This window comes from Labrus bergylta, chromosome 1 (genome assembly GCF_963930695.1).
Source record: "Labrus bergylta chromosome 1, fLabBer1.1, whole genome shotgun sequence".
In the NCBI taxonomy this organism is placed as follows: domain Eukaryota; kingdom Metazoa; phylum Chordata; class Actinopteri; order Labriformes; family Labridae; genus Labrus; species Labrus bergylta.
The window spans coordinates 28,616,305-28,629,251 of NC_089195.1; positions in this window are offsets into that span (position 1 = coordinate 28,616,305).

Consider the following 12,947-nt stretch of genomic DNA (forward strand, 5'->3'; position numbering starts at 1 on the left):
GAGGGGAGGGAGGAGGAGCGGGGAGTTGTGTGTGTGTGTGTGGGGGGGGGGGAAGAGAGAGTTGTTGATTGAACAAACAAGGTGCACAAGAGAGTGCACCACTTAGCAAGACAGATGTCAGCCCCCTTTGCATTGTGGGATCCGGCGGAGCACTCCTGCGTCATTAAGGATGGCCTGGTTCCCATGGCGAGGGGGAAAGGAAGGAGCGAAAAGGAGGAGGGCCCTCTGCCAAGTTCAGCGCCTCGGGGATCAGATCAGCGTCACGGGGTGCTAAGTGGCCTAGTTAGCGCTTTAAAACGCACAATGAGCTGCCTGCTCTTTCTCTGTGTGTGTAGGCCTTTTAACTGTCAGACGTGGAAGTGGTTGCGAGGTGTGCAGTGTGGGGGGGGGGGAAGCTCAAACGATATCAGGTCAATCAAGGTGTATCAAGGGGGAACTGAATCATCAATGGACTGTTTGAGGCCTATTTTTGTGCGTTTTCTTGGAAGATTGTCTTTGAAAAATGTTTTTCTAGACCATCAGAAGTTGTTAATTAACAGCACAGGCTTCTTATTTTCTTCTTTGTCTTATAATTGACTTGAAAACAAATATTCCCCGGTCAGTTTATTGTGACGTTATGAACTCTTTTTTTCAGATTATTGCTCTTATGATGGTTCAGCTGTAGAGAGATGGGAAACATTTGGGTGGAGAAAGTGGGGAAGACATGCAGTTCAAGGGGTGGAGGATCGGGGGTCAAACCTGGGGTCGTTGCAGGTGAGGACTGTTGACTCTGCACATGGGACACGCGGTCCGCCAACTGAGCTGAATCTGCGTCCTATTGTAAACCTTTTGTTTACTGACTTGTCGTGGTGTCCTCTGAATCTCATGCTTAACACTGCTAAGCTAACTAACTAGCTTAATCAAGCTGGAACAGGGCAGTCCACCAGACTTTCCCTCGCAACTTGGAGCTCTGTTGGAGCTAAACCATCACATTAGATTGGACCGACCCTGACTGGGGACCGGGCTCTCAGATCTGGCATCAGCAGGTGATGGCAAACAGGGGTCCATAATGCTCTGCTTTCTGGAACGCAATAGGGATGGTGTCAGGGTCCGCCAGGAGAAATGTGACAACCTGTTAAGTCGTAAACCAGACAGAGTCTTCTCACCTGAATCTCATGGGTGCAGGTTTTCTGCCTTAGGTGTCAGGCTTGAGGTGTGAGAGGGTCTGGACTGCAGCTAGTATCTACCTCCCCGCTGATCCGGTTGTGCGCGCTCACTCGGTGGTGTTAGTCTGGACCAGCTGGTCAGAGTTGGCTCTGCAGGAGATGGTGCCCCGGGCGAAGACAACCAGCCCACTGCCACCCTTCCTGTCTGCCAGCACGCCTGCCAGGCTGTCTGCTGGGTGCTGTGGAGGACAGAGGAAGGTGTAGCCTGCAGGTCTGGACATCATCAAAGTTCGTCATTGAACAAAGTCCTTCAGAGGTTTTGGTATCCTATACTACAACTGTCAAAAGTAGCAAAAAGCAATGTTTATGACATGAACGTATTCTTTTTTTTTTTTTTGTCTGTGTGTGAGTTCAGTGTTTCAGGCTGGACATGGGCAGTAGCATCACAACATTAATGAAGAATCATCTATTCTACCTCCTGTCGTGTCCCAGGCTGTCCCCCTCCTACAGCATCAAACTATAAGGTGAGTGACATCATAGGGAACTACAGAACTAGTGGTCGAATCCTCGGAAATGAAAGGAGACTTTCATACCGTATGTGTTTCATGTTGTTTAACTTCAAAATATATTTAGCTTACCGTTCAACTTTAATACACTTTGACCCACAGACTTTTAGGTGTGTTTATACACGAGTAAGGATCTACAATCTATTTAGTTTCAACAACTGCCTGACTTGGTCTCAAAAAGGTTAAAATGGTTCCAGCACCACCAAAGCTCAAGATTTCCGTGTACACACAGTACGGTCCGATTGTCTGCCACGACTTGAGTGCTCACAATGTACAGTACCAGTTAAATCAGGACGGAGCATTGACAATTGTCAGTAAGGTTTCCTTTGAAAATTTCCACAGACTGAGGTTGAAGTCGAGTTTATGTGTATTTCACTTGTCACATAAATTCATGTACAATTACGGTGAAAACGCTCTTGCTTTCTCTCTCTCATACACACACACATACAAACACACACACACACACACACACACACACACACACACACACACACACACACACACACACACACACACACACACACACACACACACACACACACACACACACACACAAACACGTAGTCAGCATCACCAAGAGAGGTTATGAAGTTTTAAGACCCAGATTTCAAACATGCCAGAGATTCATCAGATCTGTCTGGAGTAAATGAAAGGGCCGTGATCAGCCATCTTGCCCTCTGATAAACAATAGTTGATAAGTTCACATTACTTTTGTATAAGTCTGTTTTTTTGAAGGAAAATCTACTGACTCTTATCCTTAATTGTTAGTTTGTTGTAGTGATGTGCCCACATCCAAATGCCTTATTGCATGAAAAGGTAACCCGATGTCTTCTACTTAAAGTCTTCTTTCATTTAGCAATTTTCTGGAGCTTGTATATTTGCATTGTTTCCCACTTTCATTTTAGTCTGGCTCTTGATGATAACAACTATTTGACACCCTGACCTCCTCCGCTCTGTTGAATTGTTTTTATTCCTTTAATTCTCATGTGTTTGCGTCTTAGCCTTCTTGTACTGACTGTGGCCTCGTCGTGGCAGCAGTAGGGCGGTCGGTCGGGTGTTGAGCTGTCAGTAAACCCTCCGCTGGAGTGAGATGATGATGTGGCAGGTGCGGTCCTGCGTGCCGTGCAGGTGATGTCTCTCATGCTCACTTAGCTAATGACTCCAATTAAAGTAATTAAGAGCTGGCACGGTGAGGCCTGCCCACCCTCCTGCTGCCAGCCCATCCATTCCCTCTTCCTCTTCCTCTTCACCGGCACACATCAGAGCCCACCTCAAAGCATCCACCACCTCGTACAGATACGTACCATTGCGTTTCTCTGCTCTCTTGCCCTTTCTTAATCTTTCTCTCATGGGCAATCTCAACCATCCCGTGCCTCTGCTTCTGCCGGGGCCTTTAAAAGAAACATGAAGCCTAAAATCAGCTAAACGCCCCACTTCAGAAGCACTTAAGAGACCCTCAGCTCGACTTATTGTCACAGACGGCTACGGCTGGGGTAAGAGCGAAGGCCGGGTCCGGCAGGAGAAAAAAAGAGGAGTTAAATAGGGAGAGGGGATGCGCGCCAGGTCCTAACGAGGGTAGAGATAATTGTTTTGTTTTGTTAGGGGCCCTTCTTCAGCATTGAGGGAGTTGAAATGACACGCTGCACATGGTTTTTGGATGAGGTGGTACTGAAGGGAGGAGGTGGGGGGCGGGGGGAAGGCACGCCGGGTTTGTGCAAAAGTGGTGAAAGTGCAGAGGAGGGGGTTGCAGACGAGGAAAGTGCTCCAAGAAGCAGCAGCCACAACGCAACGCTGTTTTGTTTTACGCTGGCAGGTTCACAAACTCCCATGAAACTTTGATTATGACCGTGCACATTGTTGTCCACTCACAGCACATGTAGGAGATTTCAATGTCAAAATACACATTAATCACCGAGTAGTTCAATCTCACTGTCTGCAGATTCCAACAGTGGGAACAGAAACACCGGGCCAAGCTGGAGACACAACTCTGGCTACAAAGCCGGGTCCGATTTATCAAAATTTATTGAACGGCAAACATATGCATCTCAGTTGCTTGGTGTTCTTTCAACACTTGGATTCCCAGACTGACAGGCGATATTCCTGAATTTGTTGCTGGCGTGGTGGAACGAGCACTCTCCCAGAAACTCATCACATTTTCTGAGAGAAAAGACTTTGATGTGAACCCTTCTTCATGTGTCTATCCAGTCAAGCACAACTCCCTTTCTATTTGTTAGAACCATTTGACTGCAAGCAATTGCAGCTAAATGCAGCTTTGGCTTTTTAAACTCGCCATTAAATATTTTGCAGGATTAGCTGCATTTATTATAATTTTTTTTTTTTTTGCCGCGCACTGGGACGCTGTGAAAAGCTTTCCTGGTGAGTTAAAAAGCCTCGTGAAAAACCACCATCATCAAAATTACAGCTGAGCACACTTTGGTAATCTGGCTACAAGCAGCATCAAGCAAATTATCCTGGTGGACGGTTTCCTCGAGCCAGGCCGGCGAATCACCTCCAGAAGCCTGTCACCACTTCCATGAAGATAAATGGTATCATTACACAGTCTCCATCACGCATTAGCTGATCTGGAATCCACTTCCTGCTCAGAAATGGCTGCATGGATTACACTCAGTCATCAGATCGCGCTGTCAAAGTGTGCAACAATCTCTTTTTTTTTCCAGCGCTCTGGGATACTGCAGCAAACATTTCACAGCAAAACAGTTTGTTAATTTCCTCGTCTTGAATTATGTTCATGACGCACTAATCTGACTTCTGTCTGGTAATAGTATCAACACATATACAGCCACAATTCATCCAACAACATTCTGCCAGTGTCATAGATATCTGTCCGCAAACAGTCATCCTCACAGTGGGCAGAGGAGGAAGAGTGGCATGCCAGTGTGTGGACAAGAGAAAGAGGAAGAGAGATTGAGAGAGCGAGAGAGACAGACAGACACATAGGCGGGTGGAAAAAGAGGGGAAGCAGGGCGCCAGTGTTGAAGAGAGATAGGCCAAGTGAGAAAGCAAGGGAGTGTGTGCGTGTTGGAGTTGTGTGTGGAGGGGTACAGAGGAAGGGGTGCAGGTGGCATGGAGCTGGCGCCGGCCTGGCCCACTGTCCCCTGGCAGTGCCCGCCTCCATCTGTCATCAGCAGGAACATCTGCAGCCCAAGGTGCCCTTGTCACCCAGCGTTAGAGTAACGAGTTTGGCGTTTCCATTAGTCCAGGGCCCTCGCCCGCCCGGCCCGCTCTCGCCAAAACCCTGGCATTTTGGGTGTGAGCTTGTGTGTGTTTGCCTGTGACTGAGTGTGTGTCCAGATATGAGACAGAGAGAGGAGCGAGCTGGGGGATTGTTTTTCAGTTTGTGCCACAATGCGTCTGTGTGTGTGTGTGTGTGTGTGTGTGTGTGTGTGTGTGAGAGAGAGAGTGTGTGTTCGTGTGTGTGTGTGTCCATAGGAGCCAAAACAACATGGCAGTGCAGAGCGTTGACCCAGCTGGGCTGAGCAGGCATGTCGAGTCATGTCCCCTCCTGATGTGAGCGTGCCCAGTGCGCTCACACCGCTGCCAGACCTCCAATCTCTGCTCCCCGTCTCCTCCACGCTCGCTCTCACTCTTTCTCCCTCTCTCATCTTCCTGTCTTCCATCTGTCCGCCTTCCTCTTATCTGCCCTCTCTCTCTCTCCCTTACCTCGCCTAGCTTCCTCCTCTTGCACCCTGTGTCTACATCAACATGCTGCCTCTGAGCGCTACCCACATTTTTATCTTCCTGGTGCCTAAAAAACAGATGGTACTTCTTTCCCGGCTCCCTCTTTTCATCCCTCTCTCTAAACTACCCCCCTCACTTCTTTTTTTGTCCCGCGTTTCTTTCCATCCAGCCGGCAAATCACTGATCCTAACTGGCAGTCCACCTGTTTATTCAGTCTTTCCCCTTCCATCTCTTATTTAAATACCTGAATCATTTTTGCTCTCTCTCAAGGGCAATAACATGGTTTTATTATTACTTATTACTTTACATGACATTTTGTTAAGACTAAACACAGCTTACACAGTTATCAACGCCACCTTTTTTTCCAAAACGATGGCTGCTGTTTGTGTTTGCACCACATGGTGGCTCTAACGAGCAGCAATCTGTCTCACCATTAATGAACCCCGCTTTGGCTGCAATTGTGTCAATTACCCACAGAATACTAATCAGACAAACATGGGCTCATCAGATTGAGATAAGATTGATTATCCCTTTTTTTTCATTTTCGGTATGACATGCAGACGTGCATCATAAATCAGGTTTGACAGCATCTGTGAAGCCGGAGTTTAGCCTAAAGGTCGGGAGGGAAATTAGACACCCCTTAATAAAGGCTCCACATTCAGCAGGCCTCGGTTAAGTTGGACTTTTCTGGGAGTCAGTGACACGTGAACACTTACACAAAAACGCATGCATACATGATTTAAAGGAAATGGAAGAAGTTTAACTTCACGCTGCAGTTTTGCACTGTGACACCTCAGTTCCCACTACTCCCTGTAAGAGATAAGAGTGTTTTAAGTCACAGTTAAGATTTCTTTTGCTGTATTTTCTTTCTGGCCTGTCCTTCAAAGATTTCTCACTCTCCTATCAAAACTTAAAAAAGTGTGCGAGACAGGGTGAGGGATGCAGAAGACGAGAGCCACAGCGAGATAAAGAAAAGGGAAGCGACGACTGCTAATCAATAAGATTTCTCCAACCTTGTTTTTTTTTTTTTCCTCCCAACCCCCCCCTCCCCTTGAGGCCCGCGGCATTCAAGACTAGCCAAGACGAGCTTGGCATTGTCGAGCACGCCTTAAAAAGAAACACCTGCGAGGTGGAAGACTTAAAAAACCAGCAGAGAAAAAAAAAAAAAAAAATCCTGCTTTTCGCAGCTCTTAAAAATGTTGGCAAATGTTCCATGGGTTTTCTGGGAACAAAACAGTAAAAAGAAAGAGCTCCCATGCAAGTGAAGACAAAAGGGGATGGTTTTCCATAGAGATGGAGGTGTCATTACACTTGAGACGGTTGCCAGATTTGGACTTATCTTACCCCCCTTTCCCCCCCCGCCCTCACACCCGTCCTTGTATCTATACCATCATAGTTTATTATCAGAGCTCGAGCGGTGTGGAAAACAAATACTGAATGGTAATATTTAGCTATTGACAAAATATGTATGTGTTTTTTAGTGGGAGATAGGAACAGGGGGAATGTGCGGGAAAACAAAGATGGAGCCGGGGAGGGACGAGAGAGGAGAGAGAGGAAACTGGAAAGGGGGGTGGGGGGGGAACTAAAGCAGATGGCACTCTTGGCATGCACGTCTCTCTTAAATCTGTTTCTGCTGTTTTTCTCATGTGCACGAGGCTTTAACCCTGTGGTAACCTGTGTCCCGGCCTGACCCCGAACCTGACTGCTGTATGTAACAAGCCTGCGGTGTGTGTTTGTGTGTACACGCTCTCGTATGTCTCAGTCTGCTCACTCATGTAACAGGCACCCTATGGAAGACAGCATGAGCACTCTCTCTCTCTCTCTCTGTCTGACGTTCTTTTCCCAAACTTCACACTGGACTGCCTCTAGCTCGTTCTCCACCTGTGAGACGTTCTCTCATGTCTGCTGTGAAGATGGCTTCTGGTCACCTGATCTCGCCTCTATCAGGGGTCCCACAATTACTCAAAGTGTTTCCCTTGAATTTCTACAATACTGGGAATTTGTTTTATTTATGCACTTTGATCTACATGCAAAACCAGCTATCAATGATGTGTCATTCATATTTACTGGAGTGAAGTCATCAGTTAACACATTTACTCCAGTTCTCTACTTTAAAACAATTTTTAATTTATTTTTGTGAGTATTTGCTTCGTTTCTACTTTGTGTTTCTGCTCAAATACATTTATCAAACAGGCGTAGTTACAAATCACTTGTTACTGCAAATAAAGTAAAATATAAAAACAACTTAGGTCAAATTCAACTTACTGATAAATAAAATACTCCATACTCATCCATGCATCATCGCCTACAGCTCAGTATGATATGTAGATCATTCATAAAGACACCAGTAAAGGTGCCAGTGTTAATAAGAGATAGATAGAGATGGCAACAAAAATAGAAGTCATAGGCACCCAATTAGAATTTATTTATTTAATAGGTACAATGCAATTTAACATAGTTTCAACACAGACCATGAAACGGAGAGTTTATAGCTATTGATAATTTCCAACTTGTGTCCCGAGTTTGGGCTTTGGGTAAACACACAGAGTAAAAATGTACAACAGTTGATCACATAAAATCCCATTACACTATATGAGGAAACTTTAAATACATATTCAACAATATACTGGGTTGTTTCTTGTTTTTGATTACCACAAACTAGGCAAACTCCTTCACACTGTCCAAACTGCACTAATATGTCGGCAACATATCGAGACAGAAATGTTGCCGACGTATTTGTGCAAACTAGGCAGCACCCTCTCTCTTTGGGTTCAAAATATGACTTAAGATCTGTAGGTTTTTTTTATTTTTTTTTTTAATCTTTGGTACTTTTCAATACTTTGGATCATTCAAATAATGAAGATTGATTTGTTTCAAAGTAAGTGGCATCAAAACGCATCAAAGTGTCTGAAATGTGACAACCTTAGACAGCAGCCTTTTCTCTGCATATGTAGTGATTATACTTTTAATGCTTAAAGTGCATCCTATTATTTATAATAATCATTTTTTTTAAAGCCTCTTACCTGTAATGTTGTTTTTTGATCTGCACAGGTCCTAAAAAGGAAATAGAAGAACTCTCTGCAACCAGAGGTGGAACTTTATAAAAAATGACCCAGGTATGTTGTTCCAGTATTTAAACATTATCCTATTATGAACTCAAACGCTGCGACATATGGCAGGATAATATACATTAGTATATTTATAGAACAGCTTCCTTGATGTTAGATTGTTCCTTGATATTGGGTGTTTAATGCATCTATATAAACAAGTTAAATATGTTCCATTATTGTAAGAGCGACAATAAGAACATATTAATGTATTCATATAATTATTTTCCCCCTCTAAGAAGTTTAACTTTTGATACTTTAATACCTTTACTGTAGTAAACATTTGTTTGCAGAACTTTTTATTGTAGAGTTTTTTTTCTCCACTTTGTGTTTTTTCCACTTTTCCTTCAGCTAAGCCTCTTAATACTTCTTTCACCACTGGAATTAACAGTCCTAATAATATGGCACACGGTTTCGACAACTTGCTCAGTTGATTTCAATTAATGAGTCTCAGCACCATATTGTTCGTGCTCTTCCATCAGTCCACTCACAGCTGCTACAGATCAGAGACGTTTTCTCAGCCACCAGAGTCTCGCCTGCGAGCTGAAGCGTTTTTATTTTTAGCGGCGTTTGCAGACTTTTTTTTTTTTTTTTTTTTTTTTTTTTTAGCGAAACATATTTGCTGTTAAAATTTTTAAAAAATGAGGCGGAACGTGAAAAACGGCAACAATGAAGCAGTGCAGCCTGTGATTCACTGAGAGAATTATTCCTGTAGAGTTTGAACACCTGGGACGCCGACCACTTCCGTCTCTCAGTGAAGAGAAACATTCATGCCCCGACTCTCATAGACAGACGTTAGATTTTTCTGAATGCACATCACTTATATGTGGGGTGCCGCGCTGCTGTGAGCTCATTTGCATAATCTCCCATTTAAAGAGGGATGTGCTGGAAGCCGGTGGGGGGCTGATGGTGTAAGGGCTGGAAGGGTGTACAAAGTGCCCATTGTGCAGTCCCAGGATAGAGAAAATGCCCTGTAGGGCCTTGTGTGTGTTTTTGTGTGTGATTGTGTGTGTCTGTGTGTGTGTGTTTGTGTTTGTGTGTGTGTGTGTGTGTGTGTGTTTGTGAATGTTTATCTCTGTGTGTCTGTGTGTGGGAGCCACACCTGTCAGGAGAGCCTGAGGGTAGCAATGAGACCACTATAACGAGCGTGTACATGTCTATATGTCTGTGCGTGTGTGTGTGTGTGTGTGTGTGTGTGTGTGTGTGTGTGTGTGTGTGTGTGTGTGTGTGTGTGTGTGTGTGTGTGTGTGTGTGTGTGTGTGTGTGTGAAGCAGATAGAGTCAAAGGGATTTCATTACGACAGACTAAAGTGTTCAAATCGATTGGGTCATGTCAATCTTTTATGTCCTAATTGTTTCCCTTTATTAACTTGGCCTGTTATTACGCCATTTTCTCCATTTTTCCTCCCTCACTATCAAACACACATGCACACACGCACACGCACACACGTATGGTCACACATACTCCCACTCACTTTCTCCCACACTCAGCAGTAACCGCACTCTTCATCGTGCCAAATCATAATCTACCCAAGACGCAGCAGGCCGATAGGATCAGACTGCAGAAATAATGGTAAAATCAGATTCTTTTTTTTTTCCAGAGCAGAAGTGCTGAAATAGCTGGTGGCTGTGTCTCTAATGGTAAAACGTAATGCTCAGCAATCTGCTTAATATCCCCGCCGCACTCGTTAGATTAGTGAACATTAAGGAGATTGGAAGATTTGCACTCTATTGTTTTACCATGGCAACGCAGGGACAGAGAGGCTATAGCGCTAATGGTGAGGAGAAGCAGACACAGACAGACTTTAAATAAAAGTGACTGAATGCTGGTTCATTTATGGCATGGAGGCCATGTGAGGAGTGAGACAGGTGAGCAGAGACAGCCAGGTAGCAGAACACAGACTTCTAAATGCATACATTCAGAATGGAGCACGTAAATGGTTAAGATTTCATCCAGCCGTCGTTCACACACTCAAAATGGCTGAGGGGAAACCTTTTGTAAACCTCTCACAGCATCACAGAGATCATTGCACTGTTATTCTCTTTCTTCATCAGTATGGGAAACAGTAGCAGCCTGAAGTCTTCCCCCTATTAATGACTAATTCCTCGGCTGGTTTGGCTCGGGGCACAGCAGAAAACAGTGTGTGACCACCACCAGTAAAAAAAAAAAAAACAGCGCCTTGCTGGGATTCAGGAACGATATCGGGGCTCAAAGTCCTAATTCCACACTGGGAATTCTGCCATCAGTAACATAATAAGTCCACTTTGGCTGTGAGGCAGAGAGAAAGTTTTTTTTTTTTTTAATCTTTCTCTGGAGTCTTTGCTCTCTCGGTTGTAAAGTTCCTCAGGCGAGCGTAAACAGATCAACAGAAAAACAGCGTTTTTATTTTGCAGGCTTCCAGCAGTGGGAGCAGCTCATAAGAAGAACTATTAAACTTGTTTTCTTGGTCCCGGGGATTTTTTTTTAATTTTTTTTAAAGCAAACGATATGACCTGAGCTCTGTAGGGTGTTTTATACTGCTGGGGTGAACGGAGATTAGTGCTGCATGCATCCACTGCAAGAGCAGAACCTGTCGGAGGTTTATTTCCTCAAAGCCGTCACAATCCTCGCTTTTCTCTTACTGGTCTCATCCTGAAAACAGAATATCTGTCATTCTCAGAAAGTGGTTAAAATGTAACCAGCGTTCAGTTTCTTTTGGTTATAATGATCTTAGAAATATTCCATCTTCACTTGTTTTTTAAAGCTTGTAATTTCTTTGCTTTTTTTTTTTTTAGACTGCAGGAAAGAATTGGCTAAGGCCTCCGATCTCCCACAGTCCTAACGTAAACACTTCACTCTCAAATCAAACTACGAGATTATTGAACATCTACTAAAGACTAAAGATGTGTTTAATTCCTAAATATCTCCAGAAGCATAAATCCTGTAAATCTCTTGAGTGTCGTCTGTGTGATCGTTTTCACATCAATTCTTGCTCACGTATAACTTTGAGATTTTTTCGCTGTTAGTACCAAAAATTAAAACATTTTTTCAAGCTGTTCTCTTGTTGTTTCAAATAAACCTTAATACTGAACATGCCGGCTCATTTAAAAACAACTCCAGTATTGAGCCCTTAGTGACGCAGAATTTAATCTCTGTGTGCACTATTAAGTCCAGGTGCGTAACAATTAGCAGGCAAATAAAGCGCCAGTTTGAATGTTCTCCCTGAAGAGAGAGGCGTTGTTTGAGATGTGATTTAGGTGAGATTGAACGCTAAGCCCATTTCCTATTTCGTTGCTTATGATTGTTTTAGGGCTGCACTTTATTCTCTGGTAAAAAAAATAAATAAAATCTCCCATTTTTGTTGAGATTTTACGGTGGATGATTTAATATTTTGCGTCTGATTTTTTGCTCTGACTTTGAGCAGGAGATGAAGTGTTTTTTTTTTTTTTCTCTACTGTGAAAAATATAGAACGTTATATTTGATCTGCAAAGGCTGATGGGTAAATTGATATGCATTATATAACAGCAAGTGTTGTGTTGGCCGGATATACACCTACACAGATGTGAAACATATGCAGTCTTGCATTACCTTTATTATCAAACAATCATCTTATCCAAACCACACATATTTAATATTTGCTGTGCAATCAAACCGTGATAAAATCATGGAAACACATCAAACAGCTTACACATTACTGTAGAGAGAGTTATTTTTCATGCCTTTATTTAGAGATAGGACAGTGGATAGAGTCTGGAAAATCATGCAGTAAAGGAGCCACAGGCCGCTCGCCCGGAGTACACCAACCACTAGGCCACCGGCGCCCCAAGAGGGTTAATTTTTGAGTGCGCTCTTGATGCACACTATGCTACCATAATGCAATGCACAAAGGGAATCAAACAAACGTAGATGAGTTAGAAGTTAAGAGGCTGGGGAACAATCTTGGAGAACAAAAGAACGACATCGAAGGAAGAACATTGAGATTTCTCACTGAGTTTAAAAAAATCTTCAAAAAATGTAAATTCTCATCACATGTAGCGTCATTTCCTGTGAGAGTATTTTGAAGTTCTATGTTCAACGTACAAGTTATTGAAAAAGCACACTATGACTGTACGTCTGTTTTGTAATGCAGAAGGTATGAAGCTTGGATGTGGGACTCAGATGTGCACAGGGTTAATGTATCATCATATTCAAACCACTAGAGGCCACTAGAGGCCCTGCCCGTAGGACTGCACAGATGTAAGTACAGGAGCATGTAGAGCACAAATGATAACTATAACTTTTTGTTTTAACGTGATGATGTGGGGATTTTTGTAAACTGCACAAAAACTGATCATAGCACAATGTTTGCCACTGAAAAACAAAAGAATAAAAAAAGAGGTATTTTAAATAATTTAGGTTAGGGTGGATTCAAATCAGATGTTTTTTTTAATACATATATTTTATTTTAAAA